Genomic DNA, 11,785 nt, shown 5'->3' with positions numbered 1-11,785 from the left:
TAATTTTCACTTCTAATGTTCTGAAAATCAAATGGCTTCTTTGGTAAGGGCTAGAATTACTTCCCTACAAGTGTTCATAATGGTGGGCAAGGGACTAAAGCTGAAGATGTCTATGCTAAACTTGTTCTCCCAGTGTGGTAGATTCTTGTGGATTTTTTTGTTTGCTTTTACTTACCAGTTTTTCAAAATAGATTTAGGAGGCTAATTTTCTAAAAATTCACAACCCATATTTGCTTACCTCTGGTTCCACTCTACTAATCAACTAGCATTGGGTCAACTAGAGTTCATAGAGTGAAATCACTCAGTATCTCTTTATCCTATCCCTAAAGAGAAGCAGTCCATTTCCCCAAACTCTTCTTGCTCAGGTAACGTTTTCCTTTGATGTTGTATTTTAGCACTGTTTCAGGCAGTCTCTGTGAAGAGTCAATTCTACATATCCTCTTTACTGTCGATCATTAGAGTTCAGCCACCTAGAACAAAGTAGAGGCACTTGAATCGCTGGCTGGTTTCATGAGTGAAACTAACTGTGAGGACACTCATCTTTGCCCCGTTGGGTTTATTTGGAGTAGATCAGCTTAAGTGATAGGCCTCCGTGGGAGAAATGAAGACACTTCTATAACGATGAATTTTACATGATGAGAAACCAGGAGTATGTGACAAAGTGCAGTTAGTTTTGGTTCTCAAAACTTGTCATCAGGGAATTGTTAGCAAGGTGGACTTAGGGGCCCACTATTAGTTCCCTTTCCAAGACAGATTTCACTTCTATCAGTACATTTTAATTATATTGACTTTGCCTGCCAAGAATGGGGATCATGGAAATTCATAAACTGACACCAAAGAAATGCAAAGCTTTCGTCTGGCTTCTGATTGTTTCTCAATGGCAATTCTGCCTTATCCTGGAAAAGATGCTATTTGCTGTGACACTGGCATCATGATTAGTCAAATCAAGAAGCTACTTCTCAAAAGATGTGCTTTGAAATTTGCATTTGGTTTTTCATGTGGTCTTGGTAGTGTCTTAATTTGGGCTGTTGTAGCAAACTACATTAGACTGCTTAGCTTATAAACAGCAGAAGTATATTTCTCATACTGTATGCTGGGAAGTGCAGGATGGAGGTAGTAGTGGTGTGATGTCTAGTGCTGGCCCTTTGCATACAGATAGTACCTTATTGCAGTACCTTTACATGGTGGATGGGCAAATTCCCTGCACCACCTTTTGAAAGACCCAGATCCCATTCATGGGGCAAAGCCCTGGGGACCTGGTCACTTCCTAAAAGGACTATTTCCTAATTCTATTGCTTTGAGAGTTAGATTTCCACATAGGATTTTGGGTGAAGCAACGATTCAGACTGTTGGTTTGTTTAATTCTCTAAAAATAACAAGTCTTTCAGAAATTGAAGCATTTGCCTGTGGGTTGAATATGATAAATATTAGTTGGTGATAACACATTGATTTTCATTATCAAGGCATGCCTTTCATATTCTTTCAGTGAATTTTTTGTTATGCTGTCCAAGCACAAGTGTATGATACTAGATCTTTCTTTCTTTCTCTTTCTTTCTTTTTTCTTTTTCTTTTTCTTTTTTTCTTTTTCTTTCTTTCTTTTTTTTTTTTTTTGTATTTTAGGGAAGGGTCTACAGGGTGTTCAGGGTCTCACTACTAGATTGGACTCCTAGTGATCCCCCTGTTTACAGCCTCCCAAGAGCTGGGATTATAGGCATGCACTACCATGCCCAGTCTCAATTGCCCTCTCATTGCGCCCCGGGGGCAAGGCCAGCATGGCAGGCCTGGAGATTGAACCCCTGGCCCCTGCGCCTGCTTGCAAGCATTTTAATCCACTGAGCTATTTGGCAGGCCCTTAGATCTTTCTTACATGTATTTTAGAAGGATAGATAAGAATTATTTTTGAAACATTGTGACAATCTATGTGGAAATCATGATTAAACTAATAGAAGGTGATTTTGCCTTCGTATATAGGAGATTCTGTAGTTCAGAAAACAAAACAAAATGTACTACAGTTGCATTTATTTCCTTTGTAGTAATTCCTGTTGGAGTTGAATTAAATTTTTGATGGTACGAATATAGCCCGAATATTTGAAAATTTTATGTATTCTTGCACCATATGTCATATAAAGGCTGATTAAAAATCCACCAAGTTAAATTAAACTGTTTTTCATTCTCTACTGTGCCAATAAGATACTTAAAACAGATTTTATTCTAAGAAAAGGCAGTATCGTGAATCTGGCTTTATTAATACCTAAATATGTTATATATCTTTATAAAACCATTCACTGGTTTTGTATGATGGAAAAATATAGGAAGAATCAGACTAAAAAGACATTTTCATCTTCAGTTCTTTTTGGTGATTTTGTAAACTCACATCTCATACCTGTCTATAAAACTAAATGTATACCTTTATTAAAACTTCAATATCTTCATTTATATTTAGAGTGGCAGCAACATAAAATTGAAACCTCAAAGTTGTGAAGGATATAAAGTCATGTTTTAATAGAGAAACTAAATTGCTCTTTCAAAGAGCCTATAAAACTGAAAAGCATTCATTATAGATGTAATAAAAACTTATGAGTCCCATTTTATTAAAACTACACCCAGTTTCATGAAGGGGCTGGATCTTTTAGAGTTACACTAGTGACACTTAATGTCTAGTAACATAGTTCATGTAAGATGTTGATTGAAAGGAGGCTGGTGATTTTTAACACAATCCCTAATAGTCACCCATTCATATAGGACTAGAGGTTTTATTTTAGTTGAGTTAGCAACTTTTCATAATAGCACACCCAGCTCAGGTTAATGATTATACTAAATTATTTACTATTCTGAATGTCTTCCAAAAAGAGAGTAATAGTGAAAGATAAAGCATATGTTGTTACTAATTGGTGGGTTATATTCTATTATTAACTTCTTAACCAAGTCATATTATATAAATTAATATTGTTACATGAGGATAACTTTCATGTGATTTCCATTAGATTATTTTTCTTTCAAATATAGGAATATTTTTAATGTGCTAAATAAATTCATTTTCTTTTACTTTTTTCTGGTTTTCAAAATGTTTATGAACTTTTGCTTATGCAATATTTGATATTATTTCACATGGCCATGAAAATATTTCCATATTGCTATCATTACTTGTGGTTGTTGTAGTGATAGTACTTAAAGGAGAAAATGGCAATTATGGTGAAGTGAAAGATTACCTAGTTATTTTAATTTAAAATCAAGTTTAAGTACAGGCACTTGATGTATAAATGACAGAACTGAAATATTGGAATCAGTACATATTATATATATCCTATCCTGTATTGATTTAATCAGAGAATAAGGCAATTCTGATAAATCATGGTAGAGTAAAATGGCTTTATTGCAATTCCTTTGTTAAATGCTACCCCACAGATAAATTGAGAAATAATGAAAAACAGGGCACACAATGTAACAACACTCAAACTAGAAAATATTTGTAATCTACAGACACAGTGACTGATTCATCAGACAGATTTGAGGGGAAATTATTTGAAAAAGCTTATATGCTTTCCTAGGCATTTACTTCATTGTATATTCCTCTGAAAATGCATAAACTCTCTGTTCAAACATTCAGTAGGTTGCTTCATGAGTCAGGAGAATATTGAAGAGGTCAGAACGTTCTTCTCAGGAGCTTACAACCTGAAGAGATACGAGAAGGACCTGCAACTCCTAATGTACAGTTAATGGAAATGCAGAGCCCTGCCCACAGAGTAGGGCTGCTTATGACAGATGACGACTGGGGGAAACACTTCATTTGATAGTGCATTTGCAGAAGAGTTGAAAGGATAAGATTTCAGTAGGTAATCTGCTGGATGAAGAAAATATTGGTTGTAAAGGGACTAGAAAGAATCAAGACAGAAATCTGCAGGGCATGTGTAGGGAATAATTATGGATTTCAGTTTGATTGTAGCAAGAGTGTGAATCACTGCTTCTTAATGAGCTACAGTTACCCAGAGTGACCTGGCACTGTCATGCTATTAGGCACTTTGAGTTCATTATCTCAATTAATCTGCACATCAGGCCTACATGGTAATAATAACTATTGGATAGGTTAGAAAAACAAGACTTGCTTAAAATCACTCAGCTACTGAGTGGTTGAGTTAGAAAAACAAATCTAAATGTCCCTGACAGTATTCTTACTCAGTATCCCTATACTGTGTAATTCTACAGGTAAAGCACATGCCATATTTAGGACAGTACTCATGTAATGCCAGTCCTTTAGCTAGTTTAACATCTGTACTGGAAGAAACGCTTTGCTTCTTTCAGAATGAGTAAAAGAAAGACTTTCTTCATATTCCAGTCCTTATTGCATTCTTATGTCGTTACAACAAGAAAAGAATACTGGCTTCGAAGTGTCATCCCTGGAATCCTAGGGTCAAAATGATAATTAAAAGCTACACATTCTTGAATTTATCATGTCTATGCAATCTCCATTCCTCCATGCAATGTCATTGGTCTGCTGATTCCTATATAAAATTCATTCAATGTTTTTTCTTCTTCCTAGTTGCTGTGAGTCTGAATTTTGCCTCTAAATCCCTATTAATGTCTTGAAACTCAAAAATCTAAGATATATTTTAATTTAAAAGTGTTCATGGTATCAAGAGAAATTTTCAGAGGTGCAAAATTACTTTAAAAATTTGAAACTGCAATTTCAGTATTTGGAATTAGAACAATTTATCATCTGATTGAACCTTAAGAGGACCGAGTAAACACACAGGAGGCTATTGTATGGTATTTGACTTCTGCCAGATTTTAAAATTTGGTTATTTTTCCTGTTCTAGCTGATTTTACTTTATGGCTTATAAGAATTAGTGCTTATAATTATGAATTCTTTTTGTTTTTCTATCTGATAACAGGTTGGAGTTTTGTCTGTCAAAGCTCAATTTTATGGTTATCATTGCCTTATTAAAATATGTGGAGACTTCATCAGATTATCAGCTATATTAGGATGTTACTTTTGAATTGTTTTCCTATTAGCACTTGGTTCATTTTCAAGTCAGTTGGTTAGCTTATTTGATCTTTGTAAGAGTTATCTTATATTCTCAATATTCTTTATGAGGGATGCCTTTTATTCTCAATGTTTTCTGTTTTCAGGGCCACAGGTTATGTAAAATAGTACTTACTCTCTTTTTGTCTTTATGCATTTTAGAGAATTCAAGACAATTTATGGAAATTTAAGGGATATATTAAAAGTTTAATTTTGTTTTTAATTAACACAGAATACACTTAGGGAGCACAGTGGGATTGGTGTATGTATATGACATGTACTTCTCACATATGGATAGTTAACATTTCTCTTTCAGTACTGATATCTATGTAGAGGGGCCAGGGAGATGGCTCAGTAGAATAAGCACTTGCCTGGCAAGTACAAGGGTCTGAGTTCAATCTCTGATTCAACCCCCCCACCCCCCAAAAAAAGTAGAAAAACTTCCAGCTATTCTAATTCCTTGTAAGATGCATAATAAATTACTATGAATAGCAGTTGTCCAACTATGCTGTAGAAAAACACAGTTTGTTCCTCCTGTCTGTACCCTAATGCCCACACTCTTTCCATGTTCCTTGCCTTCTTCCCTGAGTACCCTCAAGTGACCTACAGTTTACTCTCTACTTCTATGCTTTCTTCATTTGGGTAAGCACATGTGCTGATATCATTCTGTAGTTGCCTCATTCATTTAACATAAATTCTTCCAATTCCATGGAGTTTTAGGATAGGTTTTTAATGGGGGAAAGCTAGTTAAATTTCACGTCAACCTCTATAAATGTAATATAACTTCTAAAATATTAAGAACTATGAAAGCCAGTGAATGAGTTTTGTGTGTATTATCAAGGAGAAGTGTCTATAATATATCGTCAAAAATATAAAACATAAAACTAAAAATAGTGTGAGAACATTTATAGATTTATAAACCAAAATATTGCAAAGAAAAATTTTAAAAGATTTCCAGAAGTATTTAGAATGGTTTCTTCTTGGGATAGATACTTGGAAAAATGAGGAGGATTTATGCTTTCATACAGTATTTTTCTGAATTGTTTAATTTTTGTGTTTTCATTTGTATCCTTTTTTACAGTAAGCATTTATTATTTTTATAAGTAAAACATTTCATCTATTTTTTTGTATTTTAAGGAAGGATCTACAGGGTGTTCAGAGTCTCACTACTAGATCAGACTTGTAGTGATCCACCTGTTTACAGCCTCCCAAGAGCTGGGATTACAGGCTCGCGCCACCATGCCCAGTCTCAGTTGCCATCTCAGCACACCCCAGGGGGTGGGGCCAGCAGGGCAGCCCCAGGGATGAAACCCCTGGTCCCTGGGTCTGCTTGCAGGTGCTTTAATCTGCTGTGCTATTTGGCTGGCCCAGTAAAACATTTTAAAATGAGTTTCCATTTACTTAGAAAAAAAGAGACAGTTTTGGCACCTTCTATGACTTTTCTTGAATGCAAATTCATAATCTTGTTTACAATGATTGCAATAAAGTTTTAGGGATAATAGCACACATCATGCTGAATGAGGCTCTTCATTGAACTCTTTTTCCTTTAGATTGATTTTATAGTTTGTGAAAATGAAGAGCAGAACTGTGCTTCTGCTTCCTTGGTACTATGTAAAAAGCGCCATAAAGCATTTTGTTCCTGTGTGGGAAAACATAGTGTTTCATATCATTCAAAAGATTAATTGTATTGATCACTAAGTTTTTGTAAGGCCAGAAATAAACTTGTTTAAAATTCATTTTTACATTTTCCTCACTTTATTAACATTACCGAAGTAAATGTCTCAGTTTATGTTGACCCAAAATAAACAGTGTGTGTTTATTTGAATGACTTTACCTTTTTTGTGGTATCAGGGGTTGAACTCAGGATCCTGCACTTGCCAGGCAAGTGCTTATTCAACTGAGCTATATCCCCAGCCCCTATGAATGAGTTTCATAATGTAATCAAAAGTTAGATCATTTATCAAAAGTTAGATCATAGAGTTCTAGAAATAATATGGATTTTGGAAGTACCCATACTTGTGAAAACGAATTCACAGATGAAATTTAGATGAAAATTAATGAGGTATATATAAAGTATACAGAAGAATTTAGCCCATTTTAAGCATTCATTGAACACATTTGTATATGTTGCTTTCTGCAAATAAAAGTTTCTTTGAATAGAGTTTCTACACAGTAAAAATTAATGTGACAGTCCATAAGTGGTATGATTGAAATTTTATACCAAATTTTTCCCTTTTCCTTTGAATATATTTCCCCACTAGTATTACATATCATATTCATCAGCCTGTCTCATTCTTATTCCTTGCAACTTTATGCTTTTGTGAAATTAGTCCTCAGAAGCAACTGATAATGTCATTTCAGTTTGTACTGAGATCATAGAAACTGGCATTAGTTGAAACAGAAGTGATAAGATTGGAGAAAATATTATTTCTAGTCTCTCATCTGTCTTCCAGAGATGTTAATGGGATTTAGGTTTCCACTGTCCTTTTAACTTTAAATTTAAATAACTTTAGTTTAAATAGTACTAATTCAGTGGATTTAAAATCTTCATACTTCTATGTAAGTATAAATGGAAATAAAGAATCCATTACTTGTACCTCTATCACACGTTGCAATGTAAGTTTTATGTAAGGCATATTACCTCTTTAAAAACAATTATATTAGTGATACATTGAACAATGGATGTTTTAGGTGTAATTTTAAAATAGTTTAGCTTTTTTCTGACAGTTCATTTAAATACATTATTTGAAGTTTGTTATACCTAAAAAAATACAGGTAACATTTCTACTTGTGGAAAATAATGTGAAAATTATGCATAAAATGTTTTGCTAAAAGTTTTTTTTTTTTTACTAATAAAAAACATTGTATTTACTTAGAAGCATTCAGAATGTCAACAAAACAGTTGCAACTTTTTTTGCAATTACAGAGTGGTATTCAGTTAACAGAACAACACTTATTTCGTATAAGCTGCATCAGAGACAACTGAAGATGAAAAACTACCGTCCCCATATATAACTAACTTGTGCTGTGCACCAACAAGAACCTGCTTTAAATTTCCATGCCAATTTACAACCCCCATACTGTACCAGGCAAGGTTAGTGGCTATTGAAAATACCACCAGGACAGGGCTATCTAAAGACACATTCGGTAGTGTGTTAACTATACAAAAAAAAGACACTGTACAGTTTAAAAACAAATCTTACACAGCCTTACATTTCAATTTTTTTTTTCTTCAAAAGGAGTGAGTTGTGTACAGGGGGGTTAAATGCTTTATAGACAAGAAAAAAAAACTGCGCTAGAACCAACTTATTCATCATCATCCTCTTCTTCATCCTCCTCATCCTCTTCTTCATCTTCTTCCTCTTCATCCTCATCTCCCTCCTCCTCCTCTTCCTTCTTTTTCTTGCTTTTTTCAGCCTTCACGACTCCCTTTTTTGCTGCATCAGGTTTTCCTTTAGCCCGGTAGGCAGCGATGTCCTTTTCATACTTCTCCTTCAGCTTAGCAGCCTTCTTCTCATATGGCTGCTTGTCATCTGCTGCAGTATTATTCCACATTTCTCCAAGTTTCTTTGCAACATCACCAATGGAGAGGCCAGGATGTTCTCCTTTGATTTTTGGGCGATACTCAGAACAGAACAAGAAGAAAGCCGAAGGAGGCCTCTTGGGCGCATTGGGATCCTTGAACTTCTTTTTTGTTTCTCCTTTAGGAGGAATATAAGTTTTCATTTCTCTTTCATAACGAGCCTTGTCCGCCTTTGCCATATCTTCAAATTTTCCTTTTTCTTTAGCAGACATGGTCTTCCACCTCTCTGAGCACTTCTTCGAAAACTCTGAGAAGTTAACGGAAGCATCTGGGTGCTTCTTCTTGTGCTCCTCTCGGCAAGTTTGCACAAAGAATGCATATGATGACATCTTGCCTCTCGGCTTCTTAGGATCTCCTTTGCCCATGTTTACTTGTTTTCCTCAGCGAGGTACAGAGTCGCCCAGTGCCCGTCCGGCTCTCACTTGCCCCGGCGCTGTCTCTCTTGCTAAAAGTTTTTAAGCCTTATTTTAACCTTAGTTTCTGTGTATGAAATATTATAAAGGTTGATTCTGGGTAGCGGTGTAACCAGATAGGTTGAGATGTTTCATTTGTAGTATAAAGTTGGAAATAATTGTAAATCTGCCTTCCCCAAAGAGTTGAGAAAATAAATTTTAAAAGAAATATTGCAAAATAATTACTATATTTTAAGCATTACTCTTAGAAACAAGGGCTATTAATGTAAATTCATTGTATTGTGAAGAAATTAAAAACTGTCCAATTACTTTGTTTTGTTTTGTTTTTTGTATTTTTCAGGGAAGTGTCTACAGGGTATTCAGGGTCTCACTGCTAGATCGGACTCATAGTGATCCGTCTGTTTACAGCCTCCTAAGAGTTGGGATTACAGGCGCATGACAGCACACCCAGTCTAATACTGTCCAATTACTAACTTTTGCTGCATCCTTGCTGTGTATTTGCATTGGCTCAGGCAGTGGCCATACTGATAAATATGATGAGGTTCACAGATAGATGAAGACTGGGGTCATTGAAAGCTAGCCAGATGTAAAAGCACATGGTTGCAGTGCATAGCAGTAAGTGTCCTGAACAGATGTGGTGATACGAGGGAAGGATTGATTCTGCTGGCGATGGCCTATCTTTCCCAATGGCTACACTATGGGACTGTTGCTCTAGCCAGAATGCAGATTAAATAATGGGAAGAGGAAACACGTGTAGCCCCAGTAAGCCATGAACACAAACAATATCAAAAAAGATCACAATTATGTTGTCTACAAATACTGTTATCTAAATTAATTAGAATCTCTGTGTTGTACCAATTGGAACAGTTACCAGAAGGTCCTCTTTTGATCATTACGTTTTTGCTCCCTAGAACAAGGAGGAGTATTTTAGTCTGCCCTAACAGTGTCTTGTCAGCATCTCTGCCTTTGGTGGGTTATATTGAGAATGACTTCCCTCCCTAACCCAAATAATCACTCTTGGAGATCTAAAATGTGAGTAAAGTGATAGTTAATGCTTTCATTGAAATCTTTGGGGATAGGTGTTCAGTAGTTTATTTATTTAATTATTTCTTTTAATGTATTTTAGGACAGGTCTACAGGTCTCATCACACAGATTGGACTCTTAGTGATCCTCCTGTTCTTAGCCTCCCAAGCACTGGGATTACAGGTGCATGCCACCACGCCCAGTTCAATCACTATTTTAGTGTGCCCCAGGGGCGAGGCTGGCACACCACACCAGCAATCGAACCCCAGCTGCTACACTCTGCCTAAGCAGGCACTTTAGTCCACAGAGCTATCTGGCTGGCCCAGTTCTGTTTTGAAGACTATTCTGCCTCCAAGCTCCTGTGGTGCTCGACATCAAGCAATACTGGATTGCTCAATTTGCAGACCAAGTATAAATGTAGGGAGGGCACTAGTATAAAGAAATAAAAATTTTTGAAAGAAATTTACATATTACATATTTTTAAAATCATAGCAGATAAAGAACTTATTGCCATTCCACATACATAATTTTTTACCTAAAAATATATGGTCTTAGTGTTCAATAATGAAAAGGGAAATAATCCCTCTTCCTGGGGGAATCTGATTGGAGTTGATGAGGTTTATAAAAATTCATCGGTGTATCCTGCTTTTGTTGACTTCTGAGTAAGCCTAAGAGAAAATCACTTCTTCCTGGGTACATAATTGATCAGCCAAACTGTAGGTGACGATAAGTAAAGGTGCCCATCCATCACTCTAACAGAGCCTCTTTCCTCTCCTCTTTTGTTAATGATTTCCCCTTACCTTTCTGTGCTACATAGTTTCTGGTTGCTTGTAGAAATATAACCAAATAATCTTTTGTAGCAATTTGGCATTGCCATAGAATGGCAGAGAAGAGATGTGTAAAGAAAGAATGTGAATTGCCCATTTAAAATATGTTTTCTCACTGAGGGAAGATCAAGTTGTTTGGCCGGACTAAATTTCTATACTCACTAACTAACCTCAAGAAATGTTTAAGAGTAGGAAATAATAGTGTAGTCTTACCTGAGGACACGGATTGGGCTGCGGACCTAAAGTACTTCTAAGTCTTGAGGAAAGAATATAGCTGTATTTACTTTTGGGAGTTTTGCCTTAAGGTTGCATTAAAGTCAATTTCAGGCAAAGCACTGTTTAAAATTAAAAGCATGTTGGCTTGGGTGTGTGTGTGTGTGTGTGTGTGTGTGTGTGTGTGTTTGAATAGCAGCATTTTACCTTTCTGCAGATTTTAACTATATTTCAGGAAATATTCTGTCAGCAGTGTGACTATGACATAACGAATGCATTTCACATGGGTTAATGGAATTTAAATAGCTCTGTGAGGCTAAGTAAAATAGCTGATCTACTTGTGCTTGGCTTTGCTGCTTATAATTTGAAGATGGGATACTGCAAAAAATGTTTTAAAAAATCATTCAAAATGTAAACAGTGTTCGGTAAATTGTATTAAATCACACAACTGCTTTAGATTCAGGACTTGAAAGGCTGTTCAGTCACTAGAAAAGTTATAAGCAAGGCAGTTTACTGTTCTTGCTTCCCACTCTGACTGCCTTTGTGATGTTCCTTATCTGTCACTTTAGATATGCAGGGGTCAGTCCACTTCTCCTGCTTGAGGCTTGCTTGAAGGAACATTACTAACATTATTGATGTTCGCTAGTACCAGGCTTTTATTAGCTGTTTTACATATGTTCTCATTTAAATGACTGTCAGACTTCT

Source organism: Octodon degus, unplaced genomic scaffold (genome assembly GCF_000260255.1).
Source record: "Octodon degus isolate 3935 unplaced genomic scaffold, OctDeg1.0 scaffold00015, whole genome shotgun sequence".
Lineage (NCBI taxonomy): Eukaryota > Metazoa > Chordata > Mammalia > Rodentia > Octodontidae > Octodon > Octodon degus.
Note: the sequence above shows the minus strand (reverse complement) of the source record.